General features: G+C 35.5%; 3 long non-coding RNA genes across 3 annotated transcripts; 2 read left to right on the top strand and 1 right to left on the bottom strand.

Moving 5' to 3' along the window:
- Window positions 1-201: 201 nt before the first annotated feature.
- Window positions 202-964, bottom strand: LOC141615129 (uncharacterized). The gene is made up of 3 exons (XR_012529644.1): window positions 855-964; window positions 657-751; window positions 202-356 (listed from the first exon to the last, which is right to left on the bottom strand). It is a non-coding gene; the product is annotated as an uncharacterized LOC141615129 (long non-coding RNA).
- Window positions 965-6,539: 5,575 nt separating this feature from the next.
- Window positions 6,540-9,452, top strand: LOC141615130 (uncharacterized). The gene is made up of 3 exons (XR_012529645.1): window positions 6,540-6,790; window positions 6,885-6,947; window positions 9,257-9,452. It is a non-coding gene; the product is annotated as an uncharacterized LOC141615130 (long non-coding RNA).
- Window positions 9,453-12,358: 2,906 nt separating this feature from the next.
- LOC141615131 (uncharacterized) lies at window positions 12,359-15,170 on the top strand. The gene is made up of 3 exons (XR_012529646.1): window positions 12,359-12,631; window positions 12,726-12,788; window positions 14,998-15,170. It is a non-coding gene; the product is annotated as an uncharacterized LOC141615131 (long non-coding RNA).
- The last annotated feature ends 939 nt before the right edge of the window (window positions 15,171-16,109 follow it).

Genomic DNA, 16,109 nt, shown 5'->3' on the forward strand with positions numbered 1-16,109 from the left:
CCAAAGTAAAACATTGTATCTTTATAGTAACAGACTTATTCCATTACAGTAACATCATTATATAGTTAAAAAGCGAGGCAAGCAGAATCAAGGTGAATTACTTGTATGATTAGAAGATCACTACAGAAAATGGTAAAATTGAAATGAAATTATAAAAAATTAATCAGGCTATAAACCTAAAATTACAGAAAATTGGCAAATCGATTATATTGAATTCAAAGCAACATAAAATTTCAAAAATTATACTAATCCTACAAGATTATATAATACATTTCAGTAGCATAGCAATAGATTACCTGATTCATTCATGTCGAAGAGTAGCTAGAAGTTCCGCTTTCTTCAAATTTCACACAAAACTGCGAGTGATTGTTGACGAATAATTATTAAGATAGTTAGATTTAATTTAGAGAAGAATCATTAAAAAATGTGGAATTTGGCTGAGAAATCAACTCACAAAATCGGTCACAAAATCGGTTCACAAATTAGAATGTGGTATTAAAAGCGGAAATTCGTCTGAATTCCAGCGAAAAATAGGAAATAAATTTCATTCAATTCTTAGATCAACAATTCGTAATATATATCGAAATAAATTTGAAAGAAAGCTTTAAACTAAATTAATCCGAAATTAAATATTAAAAATTGCACAAAAACCTTACCTAGAACTAAATTTATCATCAAAACCACGAATTGAGATCAAATTGCCTTCAGAAGACGGAAACGATTTAAGAAATCGCACACATAATTCGCGAAACTTCAAAACACGATCAAGTTAGAGTTTCAACATATATGTGTAATTAAATTAAAAATCGAAGAGCAATACAAAATTAAACGAAGAAAATCATGAGAAAACTCACCATATAAATGAATTGAAAGAAGATTTGTCAATAAAGGATCAATTTTAGACAAACTTTTGAAGTTTTGAGCAGCACTTGATGGAGAATACGGAGAGAAGGGGGAGATTCATGATTTTGATGAGAGAGAAAGAATATTGCTAAATGACGGAAATCGAAAACTGCAATTAATTTTATAATTATTGTTCATTTACGATTTTACCCTTATTAAGACACTCTTACGTCAGCCACTGATTCGAACAGATCTAATGGTCCAGATTGATAGGACGGACTCACCCTAAGAAGCTAGACTCTCTTGATCCTAACTCTATATATATATATATATATATATATATATATATATATATATATATATATATATGCGTATGTATATCGAGTTATATATATAGTTGGTTGGAAAGTAGTTGAGTTGAGCATGCGGGTAGTAGACGAGTCAGCATGACTCGATCGAGTGGGGGGGGGGGGCACTCGATCGAGTAGGTGAGGGACTCGATCGAGTGGGTGTGAATCAATCGAGTGGGGTGTATGTCGTTTCTGGACAGTGTACTGTTTTTGGGCACTCGATCGAGTAAGTAGGGGGACTTGATTGAGCGACGTCAGCTCGATCGAGTAAGTTTGAAGCTCGATCGAGTAAGGTTTGTGAGGCTTTCTGGTCAGGTTCTGGAGTTGAGGCACTCGATCGAGTAAGTGGGAAACTCGATCGAGTGGCTTCAACTCGATCGAGTAGGTTCTACATAGGTCATATACGTGTTTAAGTTGTGGGATGTGTGTTTATGTTTACCTCTTCTCTTATATAGTTCAAAGATGCCGCCAAAGAAATCTGCGTTGTATGCTAGGGCCGAGATGATGAGTGTTGATGAGATTGCCAAGATGCTTGAGCATCAAGAGGCGCTGACAGAGGCCTTAAAGAATTTTGGGAAAGATAAAGAGGCTGGGGTGGATTTTGCTAAGATGAGTGTCACCATAGACCGTTTCAATCCAAAAGAATACATGGACATCGGAGCGCCAATTTTGCTCGATAATTGGCATCGGGAGATGAGAATATACTTAATGTGGTTCATTGCCCTGAGGACTTTAGAGTGGAACAAGCTGCGTTCTACTTGAGAGATGCGGCCGGAGAATGGTGGGATAAGGTTAGGGAGAGTGCCTTAGACCTATATGTGAAACAGGGGATATCGGCTATACCTTGGAGTGAGTTCAAGAGAGCTATGCGCCGAGAGTTCGTACCTGAGCATGTCCGTAGTAGGCTGAGAGAGGAGTTTGATGATTTCAAAATGACTCTGGTGATGATTGTTGCTGGAGTATTACCACAAGTTCAATGAGAAGTCTAGATATGCCGAGGATATGGGGTTGAATCAAGAGAACTTAGCGTTGAGATTTGAGAAGGGTTTGACACCTAACATCATGGAGAAGCTGCCTGTAGGAGTCCTTACTGATGTTAAGGAAGTGTATGAGCGAGCCGGGAGAGCTGAGAGGTTGGTTGAGATGGCCAACGAGAATAGGAAGAGAGCATCTGAGAAGAGGAAGGCTGAGAGTGAGGGTGGTGGTCAGTCTAATTACAAGAGGGGTAACCATAACCAGGCAAGGGCTTACTTTTCGGGGTCGGGGTTCAGTGGTGGAGCTTCCTATGGGCGTCGCCGCGGTGGTGGTGGTAGTAGAGTTGGGGGATATCTTGTTGGGTTCATATACCCTTATTAGACTCATCTAATTCATTTTATAAATTACCCATAATTTATATTTATGTAGATCTGGTGCATGCATAACAAAATAATGAAATAAGGAAGAAAATCGAGTTTTCTTATATTAATATGATCCTCCATAAACTCAAACTTTCAAATTAGAAAATCTCCTCTTGATTGCACCTAAAATAATCCCTTAAAGCTAATATATTAATTAACTTGATTAATATACTAGTTATCCTTAAAATAAAATTCTAATAATATAGTAGTTACTAAACTAGTAATAAGGAGGAATTATTAGAATTTAGATTGAACAAGTTTTAGATCTAAAACTTATTTTAGAGAGATGTGAGTATTCTCTCATCAAAATGATTTGCATAAGTATATGTGTAGTAAAAATGAGAGCCAAGCTCTATTTTTACGTATGGGAGGCCGGGTAGGAGGGTGGAGAAGGCCAATGCATGGCCTTCACCTTTTGCTTTTTCTCTTATAAAAAACATAGGTGTTAAAGGCTAGCTTTTAGGTAATTATTGTGTTTATTTTATACTTAAAATAAAACATCCACTAACCCGAAAATCCTCCATTTTTTTGGCCCATACCATAATATGGTTATCCATTTTATTTTATCAATTGTAACATTGTCACACAATATGTCACATGTAGCATGTAACATGTTATTAATCAATTTAGTGCATATTTAATAATTAAATATCATTATATAAATTAACTAAATTACAAATAACAAATTGTCTAGTAATTCATAATTACATGGTATAAAATGGGTCATGTTAATATAATTCACACATCTTGTAATTATAATTAACTATTCATATTTATCTCAATTGTTTCAAAAACAATAATCAATTTTAGTAATGAAAACATTTCAATTACTAAAATGAATCTTATTTAATCAAATTGCAATAAGATACTTATTCTTACTCACAAAACAAATTGTTCAATTTTAAGGAATTAATTAACTTGTATCATTATACAATTAATTAATTAATCTATTAAGGGAATTGTCCTGTAGGTGTGACCTTAAGGGATCAACTGATCACCACCGTCAAACGATAGTAATGTCAAACTCTAGTTAGCCAATCATTACCGATTAATGTTGATCAGTTGACTATATAATTGAATCATCCCTTACGTATTCTTATTATGAGATTTAAACATGTGATCGCGGTATTGTCGAGGACACATACTCCAACAATCTCCCACTTGTCTGAGACAAGTGTGTGTCACCAATTCTCTTGTCCTATTACATCTCCCACTCAATTCAAGGTGTCTTGCTGGTCGTACATGCATTTGATCATATCTAGAGTGGTTTCCTCGATCTGGAGAGTAACTGTCTGACCGGAATTATCTACCTTAGATACCTTCCAAGCGTGGCCACGCATTTTCAGTTCACTACTCCTCGAGTGGCCCTGAGATTTTTAGATAACCCTGACAAGGGGGTGGACAATTCCTATCGCACTGTTCCTTTTGAATAGCCACAGCTCATCATGACCCAAAAGATGCCCATTTGACCTCAGTTACGAAAATCGTAGAGCATGAATCAAAGTCACTCAGAAGCTGTGCCACCTTGGGCGAACATTCTTTAGTCAAAGAATCGACTCAAAAGAATACTATAGTAGCTCTCGTCACGACAGGGCTTTATAAAAATTACTAGAACTCTATAAACGGTCACTGCCCGACAGAGTGTCCCATAAAGTCTGCCTATGTGATCGACTAGTCATCTCTTATGACTCTATGGCACTTGAACTTGCCGTCAATCGCATCACACTCTACTCACTTGGAGACGTCACCTCCTATAAGCAATTAGGGGCCAATACTATGTTAATCCAATTCACTTTAATAGGGTTCAACATTGTCCTTACAACCTATTTGGATATAACAAAGTAATAAAAGAGTTTTAATAAAACTCAAACGATGAATGTATTATCACATATGTAAAATTGATACCATATCAATTACTACATTATCTATAATCCATACTTAATATTGTATATAACTATACATCTCAACTCAATTGAAATGGCATGACATATCATGCTTAGCCTATGAAAAGGCCTTGGTTGGCAAGTTTTAGCAACAATTTCCACTTTCCCTAACCTAACTATATACTATTCCCATTCTTGTGTATAATCTTGTATTATAAGAATTTCTTTAAGTACGTGTCTAGATCCAATCTGGAAATAGGCACTCTTGCCTTAAAATAGCTCCCACTGTCCTCACAGTGAGTAGGGATAGGACCTTCGGTTATTGGAACAAACTACCATAGTTCCTCCAATTCATAAAACCGAATCCTAATATTATCCCTTCCTTCTTGCATATCTCATTATTGCAAGTGTACTCAATTTCCGTTGTGTATATCTCATTGTTCAACTGCCTAGGACGTTTCTAGCAGATATCCTCCTAAAATAATATAGCCAAGATGGTTCTCTAACCATCCTTATGAATTTAGAATATGGTTTTTGTGTAACTCCTTGCACATAAATCCATCTCATTTCTAATCACTTTAGCTTCATCTCTTTAGTGCTTCATGAGTACTAACCAATGAACTATATGGCTATATAGAGACTTCTCTCAAGGATTCGATTTATAATTTCTCGTCATACTCCAAGTATACGAAGTTTATGAATGGTGATACATCTTAGCGTAATGAATTAATTCCGCAGCGGAAGCATGTGGATTACATTTCTACATGTTCTATACTTTTGAACTTGTCAAGATTCTTATTAACATAAGAATATTCATTTAACGCTAATATCCTCTTAGAACTATCTTTATAGGTCTGGATACCTTAGAGATGTATTATTCTTCTCCTTAGTCTTCCATCATTCACAATGATCAATATGTCCCTTACACATAAGACTAGTAACACCATATTACTCCCACTAAACTCCATATATAAATAGAACTACTCGACAATTCGAGAAAAGTTTATCACATGATCAAAACGTACAATTCAACTCCTTAACTTCTACTTAAAACTTTTTCTTATGTTTTCATCCTACGTTAGGATAGTTGCGATTTTCAAAAACTCATGCTAGATGATTTTAAAACCCAACTGTCAAATTATATCCGAATTCAATGAGGCGTTGTTGTTGTGTGCAAAATCCTTTGTCACCAACCAACCAAGCTAAATAAACATTTTCATGTTTATGCTCATTTCGGACTTTTGCGGAGTTGAAACTAGACAAAGCATCTTACTAAGTTACAGGTTTGTTACTTTTAAAAATAACATGACTCCTGTCCACTTTAGATTTCGAAGAAATAATTACTGATTTTGACCAAGAAGGAACATCTTCCTACGTCTTATTCTCAGTTTGTGGCTCTTGAACATTTTCTCCCACTCTGTCTTTAAGAAATAATCCTCTTTTCTTAATAGACAACATCACGAGCCACAAACCCTTCGTTCCCGTGATCTTGTAGGAAAAATGAGCACATGTTTACTATCGAAACAAGCTACAATTTAGGTACCATGCCTAACCATATTTCATATGAAAAGTAGATGATTGCTTTAATCATGTTTTATATTAGTGGAAAATTTTTAAATGCCAGACAAATTTTATAACAGAAACTACCACCAACTACAATGTAAAGATTTAATCATATCATATAGGATTATTTGTCACTTTCTAACACACCTTATATAATATTATGTGCTTATGAAGGTGAACTTGTGATACCATATCACACTCCTTTTCGTGCAAATAAAAGTCTTTACTTAATTATTCCCTACCTTAACAAAGTACTAATACTTTGTTTTTATGATCTCTAGGTTTTGTTACTTTTAAACATTCATTGAATTTATTCAAAGTGTAACACCCACTAATTTTCTGTGTTAGCATTTATAATTTAATTAGCCATTTTATTATTTTATTTATATTTTTAATTCCGTTTTTATAAAATATGACTTTACATGTATAATAATATTAATGTTGATAAAAATATCCGTCTTGAGTTGTAGTAAGCTTAAGGCATATTTCTAGTGTAATATCGACCCAAAATGTCAATTTGGGCCTAAGGCAACTATGGACCTTTCTCTTATGTTCTTCCCTCCACCCATATAAATGCTTGAAAGCCTATCTTCTTCCACCTAACAACAAATTTCAGCAACACCACCACAAACACAAACACCATTTTTGCATCTTACACCTCTTCCACTAAAACACCCATAACTTGCTCAATTTTTATCCGATTCAAGTGATTTTTGCATCTATCTTCTCCTCTTTCCGTCCTCCATCTTTCTAGGTAAGAAAGGTCTAAACTTTCTCCATATTTCTCCTCTGGTCGTGACCTTTAGGGCACGAGTACCCGTGTTTATTTCGTTTATTTGTGTGTCAAGTTGCGGATTTGGGCAACCGGAGTAGCAATGGGTCGGAAACATGCTTATTGAAGAGCTAATGAGGTAACGGTGATGGGTTACTCGGTATTATGTTAATTTGTGTGTTTGTATGTTGTGTATTGTTCCTTGTTGATATAAATTGTTAGTCTTTACGAATTGTTCATGTGGTGTTGGTTGAAACGTTTTTATACATGTTTTCCATGTTTAATTTGAGTAAAGGTTGCAACTTTGGATTCATGGTGGAATATATTTATGAACTAGGTAGTTTAATTGGGTGAATTTCATCTTTTACATGCTTAACAATCTATCTTAAGACCGTTTCAACATTTTTATATATGGCTTGTTGGGCGTATAAATGCTGTTTTGGGGAGTGATTTACATGTGTTTGAGTTAATTTTCTTGTGCCCGGCTCAAATGTATATACATGTATGAATGAGGATCATTTGTATGGATGAATACCGTTTTAATCATGCTTAGAAACCCGTCATAAACCACCCGTGTTGGCCTGGATACCTGTCGTACCTGACCGGGACGAGCTCCAATGCCACTGAAAATGTGACAGATGGAACGGCATCGAAAAATTAGGTGGTTTAGCCACTTGAATCACTCGATTCGGAGTCCGTATGAGTTAATGGCGCCCGTTTTACCGTTTCAAGTTCTATATATATATATATATATATATATATTTATATATATATATTTATATATATATATATATATATATATATATATATATATATATATATATATATATATATATATATATATCCTTTGTGTATGATGGTTGTTTATGCTTTTTATTCGTATCATGACCAAAGTTTTCCCTTGTTGACTCGTATATGCTTATGGGTGGTTCGGATTTTAGTTTGTTTACGTTTTGCCTCGTGTTCCGTATTAGTTAATTCATTTGTTATCAGTTATTTATACTTTGTTCAAGTAACATGTGAATAAGAAATGAAACGTTTATTCATTACCGCTCATTATATTTTATAGATTGGGTTCACTATAATTTATATGGGGAATTTACATACTTCCTTCTTTTGGGCTTGTTATGTTTTAAATGTTGGACTTCACATGATTACATGGCTGGACTTTGCATGATTAACTTGATGGATTTCTTGTGACTTCAAGTATTGGGTTTTTATGACATGTTTTATGGGCTCATAAATGAGTCTTTGAGCTGGTCACATTTTATCCCGTAAATTTCACATAACGTAAATTGTTCATTATCACTTGTTATATTTTATTTAACCGGCATGTTAAATTAAGAAATGGAATATTTATTAATATAATACAAGTATGAGATATTTATTATAAATATGTACTTGTAAGAGTCATATCCTTGATAACGTCTTGTATTGTTCAGTTGGGAGAGTCTTGGTCGTATCGGATGCCAGAGGTGAGCCATATGCCCTCTAGTTACAATATGATCGTCGGGATTGATGTTCTCATCCGTACTTATGGTGATGCAGGCCATAAGTATGAATGTGACATTAATAATTCCGTCCCTGAGTCTTGGTCCTATCGGATACTAGGGGTGAGCCATAGGCCCTCTAGTTGCGATATGATCGTCGTCCTACGAAGAGGTTGGAGTCTAGGATGTAGTCTTGTGTGTGGTATCTCGGACATGCTTTAAAGGTAGCCTCTGAGTCGGATACTCCGTTTGCACTTTGTGTTGGTCTTACACTTGTAAGAGTCGTATTCTTGTAGAAATGCCATATTACCATCGTATGTGCTTGACATACATTTACGCCCTACTTGTGTGGTTCTGGCAAGTACGGGTTTGGCCTACTTGTGCTGTTCTGGCAAGTGTGGTTTTGGGCCACTTGTGCTGTGCTGGCAAGTGAGTCTTATTTTAGTCTTTCCGCCACTTTCGTGATGTTCTGGCGATTGGGGTACTCGATCTCCATGAGTAGTCAAGTCTTGGGTGCGTGCTGTGCTGGCGCACGTCGAATCGGGATGTACACCCGAGAATCTGCAGATTTAGACTAGGACCGTATCATTATCGTAGTCCTACCCGGGGAAATTATAGTCTAAGAGTAGTAAATGTCTTGCATTATTTGGATGGTTACTTTGGTCATATCTCCTTGAAATACGTGTTCGTGGTAAGCGGTCGTGTCTGTTTCCTTGTCTTTCTTCTCCATTTATTTTATTGTTGCTTATGCCTTACTTGTTTATTCCATCATTTCTTTTATCCTTGTTGGTTTAAACAAGTATGATCCCATGTTTAGTTATAAGTCGATTCACTCATAACTTATCTAATATGATTATATGTTCATGTTCTTTGTTATGTTCGTTTTGACATAATGTGGCTGGGAGAACCCTGAGTTACTCCCCACTAACTGTGGCTTTCTTGTTTACATGAATGACAGGTTCGTGAAGATGCATTTGTGGGGTTTAGACGTGTGAGCTAGCGAGCACCTTGAACTAGTAGTCGGTTTAGTAGAATTGCTTAGACTCGCCATTTATCATTTGTCATCCGAGGGATATATTTTCCCTCACCTTGACTATCATATTTGTATAATTCAATTTTATTTTCACATTCTTTGTTGGTGTTTTATGTTTTAAGGAACCCGCGCTTTAAATTTTAAAAGTTTTGAAAATTTCCTAATTTCCGCTTGAATTTATAACTTATATTTTCCGCTTTATCGTGGGGGTTCACAGTTGGTATCAGAGCCTTTGTTGCTCCCGACGCACACACGTGTACCCAAATTTAATTTTGAACTTGACCTTGAATAATGAATGAGAGATGGGTAGACTTAAGGTCCAAAGGTGGTAGTCTGTAGTGTGTTTGCTCTTTTTTAGGTTCTAACATGTTTGTTCATTGTCATTTAATAATTGTTGTGCCATTTGATCAATGACTGTGAACTTACCTATGTGGAGATCAAGACTTGGTGCCTAGTGCCGGAAACTGAAGGTTTGTTCAATCTTTGAGGAATGCTTCTTCTTCCTCGGAGATATTCCTCCTTCTTTGTGTTCCTTGCCTTATTCTTTACCTCTTGGTGGCTATCTTTCTTCTAAACTTTTTTTTTCCTTGGAAGCTACTCTTGTACCCTCCTAACTTTTCCTTTGTTCCTTACTTGTCCTCCTTGACGCCTTTTAGATAGTTCTCTTTCTTTTGTGGGATGTTAATCTTGGTTGGATACTTTGGATTTGTGGAGTTTGTTTGTATTTGACCCATAACCTTGGTTTAGTGGTTGTGATGTTAGAGAGACTTAGGTAGTGTGGTGAGACATACTTGGTAATTCTTATACCTAATTTCTTGACATAAAGTGAGCATAATTGATTAGTGGAATTCTGTGTGTAGGTGTGAATTTCCTATGTTACTAAGGTTATAGAACTTGGCTTTGTTGTTTATGTTTGGGATTGGAAAGGCTTGGGAAGTGTAGTGAGACGTGTCTTGGGATGCTAGTGCCTAGTACTTGACTTAAAATGGATGAGATTGAATGGTGGATTTGAGGATGTAGGATTGACTAAGTAAGTCGAGTTTGTGATTGGCTTTCGTAGTTGCTTTGGATATGAGGGTTTAATGTGTATGTTACCATATGACAAATGCTAATTGTGGGCTTATTAGTTTGTCTAAGTAAATGATATTGATTACTATTTGAGGTATGGTATGAGAGTGAGACTAAGCTACATTGTTCGGAAGTCTTAGCGCTGGTTTTAGTAACTAGAAAGGATAACGGTATGGTTGACGCCAATTGTTAAGTTGAAGGACATAGTTTCAATTTATGGTTTTAGAAACTTTGAAGTGGTATTGAGTACTTGAGATGATGATGTAGTTGAGTGTAGTTCCGCTTTTGGGAATCCGTAATAAGTAAAAGGATAGAAGGACTCGAGATCCTATGGATTTTTCAAACTTCAGTGATTAGGCATCTTTCTCAAAGAGTGTGTAGTAGAGTGAACTTTTATGAAAGGAGTTTTAGGCTGACTTGTTACTACCGTACCCTATATGAGAACCTTGTGGAATAATTGAGAAATCCTTTCTGGGAATTTAGAGTTTGGAATTAGGATCCTTGATTGAGGATTCTACCATTTTTGGAAACTTATAGATGACACTGGTTGGATATGAGTATAACTTTGTTGGAAACCTTGACCTTGATCTTGTGGAAGTTGTTTGTGGATATTTGAGGATTTGGAGTGATGAGATCACACTTGTAGTGAAGTACCTCATGTCATGGAATAACTTAGGATGCCATAACATAAGTGTTTTGATGAAGTCTTTGGGTGTTATGCGGTTATCAGTTTTGTGGTTAGGAAGTTTTCGGAACGGTTTGGGATGATGTTGTTGTTTGAGATTTGTGTACCCGGCGTTTCCTTCTTCTCTAATCCTCTTTCTTCTTTTACCATAAGCGTTACCGTTCACACCTCTTTTCCTCGCTTCATCATGCTTCTCCTTAAAATTTGATGTTGGTAACCTATGAAACTCTATCTTTGACATCCTTGTGGATTTGACTTCGAATCTTACCCCTATGAAATTCATCATAGCTCTTTTGATTAGTTAAGTTTGAATCCTTTTAGCATACTTGTATCTATGATGTGCAAGTTACTTTTCCTTTCGTACAATTTCTAAACATTTCAAACTACCATTTTTGGTTCGTTGTTAAAAAACTATATTACTCTTACAAAATCTTACCTATTTTTAAAAGGTTCGAAAATGGAAATTTGATTTAACTCCCTATTTGTTCCTTGAGTGTAGATTTCTTTATCATGATTTTAATTAATGAACCCGAGCTTCTTTAAATTTTATTCAATTTCAATTAACTTTGATCTACTTATGATTTCTTTGTCAATGTTTGATGTTATCTTTTCACAAACTTGACTCCTTTTTAGTTTAAAAGTGAAACCTTTATCTCTATTTTGGCTTTTATAAAAGAAAATTTGAGTGGATTACCTTTTTCTTTTGATTTTAACGCTGATTGGATGTTAGAACTCGTTATTGGAGACGTTTGATAACTGGTTCTACGCTTGTCGGCGAATTAATTTTGTTCTAAATCTGTCTTTGACTTGGAAAGTTAGCGTTCTTGTGTGCACGACAAGAGCAATTTTGTTCCATGAATGAGACTTATACTTGGAAAACCCTTCATAAATATTTTCGAAAACAATTTGATTTTTTATTTATACAAATGATTTACCTTTCGATCTGGTTCTGTCGGAAAATTTTAATTGAAACTTTTGAAAGAATTTTAATTCTTACGATAAGTAACCTTTTAATGTTTTGATTAACGATTCCAAACTTCCAGTTTTATTGTATATAACCTTTCATTTCTACTTTCAAGTTTCGAGGACGAAACTTTTAAAAGGTGGGGTGATTGTAACACCCACGAATTTTCCGTGTTGGCATTTATAATGTAATTAGCCATTTTATTATTTTATTTATATTTTTAAATCCGTTTTTATAAAATACGACTTTACATGTATAATAATAGTAATGTTGATAAAAATATCCGTCTTGAGTTGTAGTAACCTTAAGGCGTATTTCTAGTGTAATATCGACCCAAAATGTCAATTTGGGCCTAAGGCAACTATGGACCTTTCTCTTATGTTCTTCCCTCCACCCATATAAATGCTTGAAAGCCTATCTTCTTCCACCTAACAACAAATTTCAGCAACACCACCACAAACACAAACACCATTTTTGCATCTTACACCTATTCCACTAAAACACTCATAACTTGCTCAATTTTTATCCGATTCAAGTGATTTTCGCATCTATCTTCTCCTCTTTCCGTCCTCCATCTTTCTAGGTAAGAAAGTTCTCAACTTTCACCATATTTCTCCTTTGGTCGTAACCTTTAGGGCACGAGTACCCGTGTTAATTTCGTTTATTTGTGTGTCAAGTTGCGGATTTGGGCAACCGGAGTAGCAATGGGTCGGAAACATGCTTATTGAAGAGCTAATGAGGTAACGGTGATGGGTTACTTGGTATTATGTCAATTTGTGTGTTTGTATGTTGTGTATTGTTCCTTGTTGATATAAATTGTTAGTCTTTACGAATTGTTCATGTGGTGTTGGTTGAAACGTTTTTATACATGTTTTCCATGTTTAATTTGAGTAAATGTTGCAACTTTGGATTCATGGTGGAATATATTTATGAACTAGGTAGTTTAATTGGGTGAATTTCATCTTTTACATGCTTAACAATCTATCTTAAGACCGTTTCAATATATATGGCTTGTTGGGCGTATAAATGCTGTTTTGGGGCGTGATTTACATGTGTTTGAGTTAATTTTCTTATGAACGACTCAAATGTATATACATGTATGAATGTGGATCATTTGTATGGATGAATAACGTTTTAATCATACTTAGAAACCCGTCATAAACCACCCGTGTTGGCCTGGATATCTGTCGTACCTGACCGGGACGAGCTCCACTGCCACTGAAAATGTGACAGATGGAACAACATCAAAAAATTAGGTGGTTTAGCCACTTGAATCACTCGATTCGGAGTCCGTATGAGTAAATGGCGCCCGTTTTATCGTTTCAAGTTCTATAAATATATATATCCTTTGTGTATGATGGTTGTTTATGCTTTGTATTCGTATCATGACCAAAGTTTTCCCTTGTTGACTCGTATATGCTTATGGGTGGTTCGGATTTTAGTTTGTTTACGTTTTGCCTCGTGTTCCGTATAGTTAATTCATTTGTTATCAGTTATTTATACTTTGTTCAAGTAACATGTGAATGAGAAATGAAACGTTTATTCATTACAGCTCATTATATTTTATAGATTGGGTTCACTATAATTTATATGGGGAATTTACATACTTCCTTCTTTTGGGCTTGTTATGTTTTAAATGTTGGACTTCACATGATTACATGGTTGGACTTTGCATGATTAACTTGATGGATTTCCTGTGACTTCAAGTATTGGGTTTTTATGACTTGTTTTATGGGCTCATAAATGAGTCTTTGAGTTGGTCACATTTTATCCCGTAAAGTTCACATAACGTAAATTATTCATTATCACTTGTTATATTTTATTTAACCGGCATGTTAAATTATGAAATGGAATATTTATTAATATAATACAAGTATGAGATATTTATTATAAATATGTACTTGTAAGAGTCATATCATTGATAACGTCTTGTATTGTTCAGTTGTGAGAGTCTTGGTTGTATTGGACACCGGAGGTGAGCCATAGGCCCTCTAGTTACAATATGATCGTCGAGATTGATGTTCTCATCCGTACTTATGGTGTAGCAGGCCATAAGTATGAATGTGACATTAATAATTCCGTCCCTGAGTCTTGGTCCTATCGGATACTAGGGGTGAGCCATAGGCCCTCTAGTTGCGATATGATCGTCGTCCTACCAGGAGGTTGGAGTCTAGGATGTAGTCTTGTGTATGGTATCTCGGACATGCTTTAAAGGTAGCCTCTGAGTCGGATACTCCGTCTGCACTTTGTGTTGGTCTTACACTTGTAAGAGTCGTATTCTTGTAGAAATGCCATATTACTATCGTATGTGCTTGACATACATTTACGCCTTACTTGTGCTGTTCTGGCAAGTACGGGTTTGGCCTACTTGTGTTGTTCTGGCAAGTGTGGTTTTGGGCCACTTGTGTTGTGCTGGAAAGTGAGTCTTATTTTAGTCTTTCCGCCACTTTCGTGATGTTCTGGCGATTGGGGTACTCGTTCTCCATGAGTAGTCGAGTCTTGGGTGCATGTTGTGCTGGCGCACGTCGAATCGGGATGTACACCCGAGAATCTGCAGATTTAGACTAGGATCGTATCATTATCGTAGTCCTACCCGGGGAAATTATAGTCTAAGAGTAGTAAATGTCTTGCATTATTTGGATGGTTACTTTGGTCATATCTCCTTGAAATACGTGTTCATGGCTAAGCGGTCGTGTCTGTTTCCTTGTCTTTCTTCTCCATTTATTTTATTGTTGCTTATGCCTTACTTGTTTATTCCATCATTTCTTTTATCCTTGTTGGTTTAAACACGTATGATCCCATGTTTAGTTATAAGTCGATTCACTCATAACTTATCTAATATGATTATTTGTTCATATTCTTTGTTATGTTCGTTTTGACATAATGTGGCTGGGAGAACCCTGAGTTACTCCCCACTGACTGTGGCTTTCATGTTTACATGAATGACAGGTTCGTGAAGATGCATTCGTGGGGTTTAGACGTGTGAGCTAGCGAGCACCTTGGACTAGTAGTCGGTTTAGTAGAATTGCTTAGACTCACCTTTTATCATTTGTCATTCGAGGGATATATTTTCCCTCACCTTGACTATCACGTTTGTATAATTCAATTTTATTTTCACATTCTTTGTTGGTGTTTTATATTTTAAGGAACCCGCGCTTTAAATTTTAAAAGTTTTGAAAATTTCCTAATTTCCGCTTGAATTTATAACTTATATTTTCCGCTTTATCGCGGGGGTTCACACAAAGAATTTCTCTTCTTATCTCATTAAGTGGATATCAAGTATCTACCTAATTCGTTGGTAAAAGAGATGAAGAAGTAATAACCTTCCCTGATTGAAATTATATTCGACCATACACTTCAAAGTGTAAATAGGGTGAATATCTTGTTCTATTCATAATCCTTTTCCAGGAAAAATCATGAATTAACTTGCTTTGAATACAAGATTCGCACACACCAAAAGATTCCCAATAAAATGGTTTGGGAGACTAGTCAAAACTAGTTTCTAAAAGTGATTTTCAATCAAGGACTAAGAAATGGCTGGGATCACCAACTTAAGTCTTGTATATATGACATTTTATTTCTAGTTTAAATATAACTACCTTGACTTGTATGGTCTCACCATAAACTTAATCGTGGTATGTAAGAGTACAACGCTTGTTTTAATTGCATAATGATAAAACCCTTTACCTTTTGTGCAAAACTCAAATTATATTCTTATTTAGACATATTGTATATCATAACAATTATTGAGGTACATTTCTAAATACAGAACTAAAATGAGTACACTATAACACTTATATGTCCGTGGATGAAATGGCAACTACCCTACTTCCATTCATGTAAATTTCTGAATTTATTCTTGCTAGTCGTCACACGATAATGCCAAATATTATGACGAAATCCATAAATTTGTATCAAATACTCATGATGTGGTAATTGGGAAGAATGCAATGTCAATGTCATAGATATTTAGGAAGGAATATGTTGGAGTCACACGACCAACTTCCTAGATCTTTACTCATTTGGGGTTTGTCTCTATTTAAGTGTCTCACACTTTCTCT

Source organism: Silene latifolia, chromosome 11, assembly GCF_048544455.1.
Source record: "Silene latifolia isolate original U9 population chromosome 11, ASM4854445v1, whole genome shotgun sequence".
NCBI classification, from domain to species: domain Eukaryota; kingdom Viridiplantae; phylum Streptophyta; class Magnoliopsida; order Caryophyllales; family Caryophyllaceae; genus Silene; species Silene latifolia.